General features: G+C 41.8%; 1 protein-coding gene across 1 annotated transcript in view; it reads right to left on the bottom strand.

The window, feature by feature from the left end:
• Positions 1-780, bottom strand: part of Rnase9 (ribonuclease A family member 9 (inactive)) — a 3,975-nt gene extending 3,195 nt beyond the window's left edge. Inside the window, exon 1 of the mRNA XM_005370991.3 lies at positions 751-780. The gene's annotated coding sequence lies outside the window, so the exon portion shown is untranslated. The remainder of the gene's footprint in view (positions 1-750) is intronic.
• Between the last annotated feature and the right edge of the window lie 5,299 nt (positions 781-6,079).

Raw genomic sequence — 6,079 nt, 5'->3', positions numbered from 1 at the left:
TAATTTTCACACTGGCATCAGTACCACAGTGTGATGGCTGAAGAGTTCAGCTCACAACTCCGTGGTGGGAACACGGAGTCTCTGAGGCCTCTTGAGCCAGAGTGAGCAAAGTCAGCAACACACATGGCCAGTGGTCTGAAGCTCTTGGAGCCTCTCCTGTCATCTACTGCGAACTCACCAAGAAATGGTTTACAAGATATAAGTATATATGACTATATATTACAATGTGAGAATGTGATACATTAAGCAATCATGAGTTTTTGATCAGGAAGAAAATGTTACAATATTTTTAAGAAAAAAAAAGAAACAGCAGAAGACAAAAGGGCTAAAGGTCATAAGGCTTTTGTAGAAACAATTTCAATACCAAACTTCTGAATGGATTGTTTAACAAGGCGGGTTACAATAACACATATGGGAAACAGCCACTGATATAAGCAAAAAATGTTTTGAAATTTGAAAGTCTTCTAGTGTGGGAAAGATTAAACCGAGACTAATACATTCAAAATGGTAACAATTACCCCCGCCAGTAACAATAATTACAAGTAGCTATTATTTAGACAGTATTTTATATTCATGGAGTTATGTTTTCTTTGGCTAGATGGCTTTCCAGTCTTCATACATACCCTAAGCTATGGCAATTAGAGACAGGTAGTAAAGAATTCTGGGCTCATACAGCATAGTGCTGGAGTGTCTAGAGACAGGGAGAGAAATCAGCACATCTTAAACAGCACAGGGGCTGTATTGACTCACAGAAGGGGACTGTCCAGCAGGCACAGCAGGAGGAAGCTAAACTCTTCCTCGGACTCTTGCCACCCCGTCCACTCCACGTCTTCGTAGACCAGATTTGCTCCTGTGTGGGTGCTCTGTGGAATGGCAGTGCCAGGCACGGTCACTTTTGTGCCCTATTATAGGGTTGCCCTGTTCCCATTGTGCGGTCCTCCCCCACCTTCTTCCATCAAGGAAAATGACTCTTCTGATTGGCCTTGGTTCTCTCACTCAAGGAAATCAGAGATGTGGGGACTTCTGATTGGTCAGCCAGAAACACATGCTTTTCTTGGAGCAAAACCATGTGATTAAAAGAACTCTGTCTGCCTCATAATCTTTAATTATTATCATATTTTAACTGTGTCTGCTGCGAGGTGTGGGTGCACCTGTGCGCACGCAGAGGTCAGAGGACACGGTGTGGGAGGTCATCCTCTCTCTGCATTACTTAGGTTTCAGGAACTGATCTGAGGTGCTCTGGCTTGGCAGCAAGTGCACTCACCCACTGAGCGGCCTCGCCAGGCCTCCCTGCCAGCCCTCCCTCGCCAGCCCTCCCTCGCCAGCCCTCCCTCGCCAGGCCTCCCTCGCCAGCCCTCCCTCGCCATCCTAACTAATAAAAACGTAGATTACATAGGAGAAAAGAAAAAGCAATCTTAGTAAAGTGTGGTTAATGAGTAATTTTTTTCTTACTAATAAAAGATTTTTTTTTTATTTTAGTTTCTTTTGTTGTTGATTTGTTTTTTGCTTTTCAACAGAATTTCTCTGTGTAGCCCTGGCTGTCCAGGAACTCACTCTGTAGACCAGGTTGGCTTCAAACTCAGAGATTTGCCTGCCTCTGCCTCCCAAGGGCTAGGACTAGAGGTGTGCACCTTTTGATAATCTCTCTCTCTTTTTTAAAAAGATTTATTTATTTATTTATTATGTATACAGTATTGTGTCTGCCTGCAGGCCACCAAGAGGTTGCTGGGAATTGAACTCAGGACCTTTGGAAGAGCAGGCAATGCTCTTAACCGCTGAGCCATCTCTCCAGCCCCTCTTGATAATTTCTAAACCTTAGTTTTACAACTATAAATTTTGCAACTTTAAAAGACTTTAATAGTACAAAACACTTTCAAAGTCCCAAGTATTCCTGATGAGATTTGATGAGGAAATCCCAGGTTTTTTCAAAAACATTTTGAGGCAGTGTTTCAGGGTTTCTTGTCTTGGACATTTGCCTCTTAACCTAAGTGAAGGATGCACGGAGTCAGGAATCTGGACAGACGCCAGCGTGGACCATGAGGTCAAATGCATCGCATTGCTTATGTGAGTCAGTGTTTCCTCCTCCGAGGTGAACCCCCGGTGCTAGAACCGGCAGCAGCACACAGAATACCCCATAAGACACAGAAAAACAAAGCAAAGCAAAACTCTCCTTGATTGAAATCAACTTTCCAAACACAAATGCAGAGTCATTTTCATATCTTATTTTGGAAAAATAAAATCACTCCAACAGAAGACAGAAATCTCTTCACAAGTGATGGAAGTTTTCTGAAAATTAATTTTTACTAATGATTTTGTTAGCTTTTTAAAGTATAAGGTTATATAAAATTTTAAAAGATCGTTGTAAATAGAAATCTGCTACATTTTTCCTGTGAGTTAATGTGATCCTAGACAATATAGACTTATTTATTCAACTCCTACTTATGTTTTACTTAATATTTTCATTCCCCTCTGAAGCCAGAGATGGAATAAAGATGAAATACATAATGTATAAGGTTAAAGTTTCTGACAAATTTTGTTTTGTAGAGGATTAATGAATATGGTTAAATAATGGATATATCAAGAAAAATACTATAGACCTCCATACCTTACACAACGCATAAACATCTCATGCAGACACAGATATGCTCACATGCATGAATCAACTCACACTACACACACACATACATGCATGCACATACCACCATGTGCACATGCATGCATGCACACACTATACACGTACACACACAAGTGCACGCACACATCACACACACTCGAACTCACGTCGAAGGTGTTGGAATCTGAGTAAGGCTGTACTCTGCCTAACAGTATTTGATTCTGTATTGAAGTGATGTAAAATGTTCCGTCGAGGGAAGGACGGAGGATGAAAAACAGGACTGTGGTATAAGTTATCACTTCCTATGATTTATCATTATTGTAAGGGTGAAGGGTTTTAAAAACAGGTCAGCAGACCTTTCCATTGACACGGGAAGAACATCAGGACGACTTCTTTTGGAAAATAAGTCTCAGAATCAAATGTATAATGTGATCTCATTTATATTTAAAGTTTTATGCACACATATACACACATACATGTGAATGTATTAGTCTGGGTCTATGCTGAGAGATGGGTCAGGTAGGTATGCTGACTGAACACACTGATTTGGGGAAATTCAGGACAAAATTCAAACTAATGTTTATAATGATAATAATAAGCAGGAACTAATAAAAATTGGCTACTCTGGGCAGGAAAAAGACTCAGCGAGCAAAACCCGAGTTCAAATCCCTAAAACCCACACAAAAAGCTGGGCTTGGGGTGCTTGCCTGTAACCCCAGTGGTGGGGCTTGGACACAGGCAGGTCCAGGGACTCATTGGTGAGCCCATCCAGCCTAAACAGACGGGTCCAGGTTTAGTGACAGAGCATGTCTCAAAAAGGAGTGGGGAGACACACAACACGAAGACACAAAAGGGGATGAGGTCGTGTTGATAAGAATTCCAGCAGAAGAAGGGGAGGAATAAGAGCAGAATACACTCTGGGAACAACTAAAATTCCTCATATAAAGGTATGGAGCTATCGCATGATAATGAAATATTAAAATACGGTGGCAAGTGAGAGAATCATACCCAGCCCTCAGCCCTTCACCCGCGTGCTCACACACAGCAGAACTGTGTACCATAAGAGAAAGCGCTGGATTGAGTGTGCAACGGCAGGCGTTAATTTTTTATGAAAATTAATTTTTCATAATTCATGTAAAAAATGAAAAACAGTATGTGTGCATGGACTTACTTCAGGTAAAAAAAAAAAACCTCTATATACCTAAGAAAAGAGTCAGGTTGGGTCTGTGACACGTGTCATTGCAAAACCCACTGCAGATGCCAATGTACATGGCATGTAGTTCCAAAATAAATTTGGGAATAGCAAACCATCTTGAAGTTAACTGAGAGGAGACATCTCACCCTAAGTGTGGCAGTATCATGGGCTGGGGCCTAGGACTGAAGGAAAAAGGAGAAAGTGAGCTGGACATCAGTATTTGTTGCTGTCTTACCTCTGTGCTCTTTCTTCAATGATACCCTAAAACCATATACTATACCCTAAAACCATATACTATACCCTAAAACCATATACTATATCCTAAAACTATATACTATACCCTAAAACCATATACTATACCCTAAAACTATATACTATACCCTAAAACCATATACTATACCCTAAAAATCTATGCCAAAATAAATCCTTTCCGAGACAAACAGACAGAAAAGACAAGCAGAAAGACAGGCAGAAGAGAGAGAGAGAGAGAGAGAGAGAGAGAGAGAGAGAGAGAGAGAGAGAGAGCTCGAACTATAACCTTCCCATGGGGTTAACTAATTGTTTTCCTGGAAGGGCGGAAGGAGAGAGGTTTCCCTAGGTCCTGGCTCTTCAATCAACCTTCCCCATTGATCCTAGAAGCAAACTTAGAGAAAACTGGAATGAAAGTGAGGTGTGGTCAGGGTCTGAGAATGTTCTAGCTGCTGACAGCGTTTGTGTACAAGAAGAGCAGTGCCTAACGCCAGGGGTGGAGGCTGGACGGACTGAGGTCAGGAGCACTTAGTGCCTCGGTAGACGCTTCTTCGTGATCAAAAGGGACAAACTATCAGTCCACGAGTGAGTGTTAAGTGCAGTAGAGAAATGAAAGAAGCCAGTCTAAGAAGGGTGCTGACCGGATAATCCCATTTCCCATATGGCTGAGTCAAACACACATCGACAGAAGAGGGACCAGGAGACTGGACGAAATGCACATTTTCTTAGTGTGTGGTGCTGCAGTGTGGGCTCATAGCATCCATGTATCAGAACTCAGCAGAACGAACCTGAGCATCGTAAAGTTTACAAACTAGCCCTTAGCGATAAAGAAAGATGCAAAGCAGCCCCTAAATTTACTTTGTAGATGTCTGAGTAACCTCATGGAAAAGAGAGTAGAAAAAGTCATAATAATAAGAAGGAACTGGATTTGAGTGAAAAAAATTCCTGAAAGCTAAGGCAGAAACCACGCAATATTTTAAATGAGCATCGGGTTATAATCCAAATCAGATTATAAACATGCATAAATCCACACTTGTATAAACAAATAGTTGAATAAATAAATGGTCAATTATTACTTCTTCAAGTAGATAGGACATAGCTCTATCTTTGCTGGGGTAACTCACTTCTAAGAAGTACATACTGGAAAAGTCACACAAGAAAAAGCCAGCTTTATAACGGAGAGGGTGGATGCTGCATAAACAAGATGATCAGTCAGGAATTGCACACAAGCTTCCTTTAAATGTTTCTATATTAGCCAGCACTCGGAAGGCAGAGGAAGGCAGATCTCTCCCAGTTCAAGGCCAGCATGGTCCACAGGGCAAGTTCCAGGATAACCTCCAAAGCTACAGAGAGAAACCCTGTCTTGAAAAACCAAAAGAAAAGAGAAAAAAAATGTTTCCATATTAATCCTGTCCAATTATTCCCTGCTGTTACTATTCTGTAACCTATCTTCATTGTCTTGCCCAGGTTACACATGACACTCAGACCTACAATCTATCTGTATCTCTTTATTCGAACCTAATGTGTCTATACTAAAGGACTGATGTCCAAACATTACTTATTTTTATTTATTTACTTAAAATTCTTTAAATTATTCCTTGTAACCCTTGTATTAGTTTCTACGGCTATTGTAACACATTTTCACATATGTAGTGTCTTAAAACAACACACATTGATTTTCCTACAGTTCTGGAGGACAAGATTCTGAAATCAATTCCACTGGGGCCAGGGAGATGGGGCAGAAGATAAAAGTGCTTGCTTCACAAAACTGACTCCCTGAATACACCATTGGTAGCAGAAGGCATCGTAATGGAAGAAGAAACCATAAGGTGCGCCATGGGGTGCGCACTATGACCAGTTGACAGAGAAGGAGAAACGCAGGGACTGAGTCCCACATTGTGCAGGCACCACCCAGAGGCGGACCCTCCAGAGGCGGACCACCCAGAGGCGGACCCTCCAGAGGCGGACCACCCAGAGGCGGACCACCCAGAGGCGGACCCTCCAGAGGCGGACCACCCAGA

This window comes from Microtus ochrogaster, unplaced genomic scaffold, assembly GCF_000317375.1.
Source record: "Microtus ochrogaster isolate Prairie Vole_2 unplaced genomic scaffold, MicOch1.0 UNK91, whole genome shotgun sequence".
Classification (NCBI taxonomy): domain Eukaryota; kingdom Metazoa; phylum Chordata; class Mammalia; order Rodentia; family Cricetidae; genus Microtus; species Microtus ochrogaster.
Note: the sequence above shows the minus strand (reverse complement) of the source record. Positions and strands in the feature narration are given on the sequence as shown.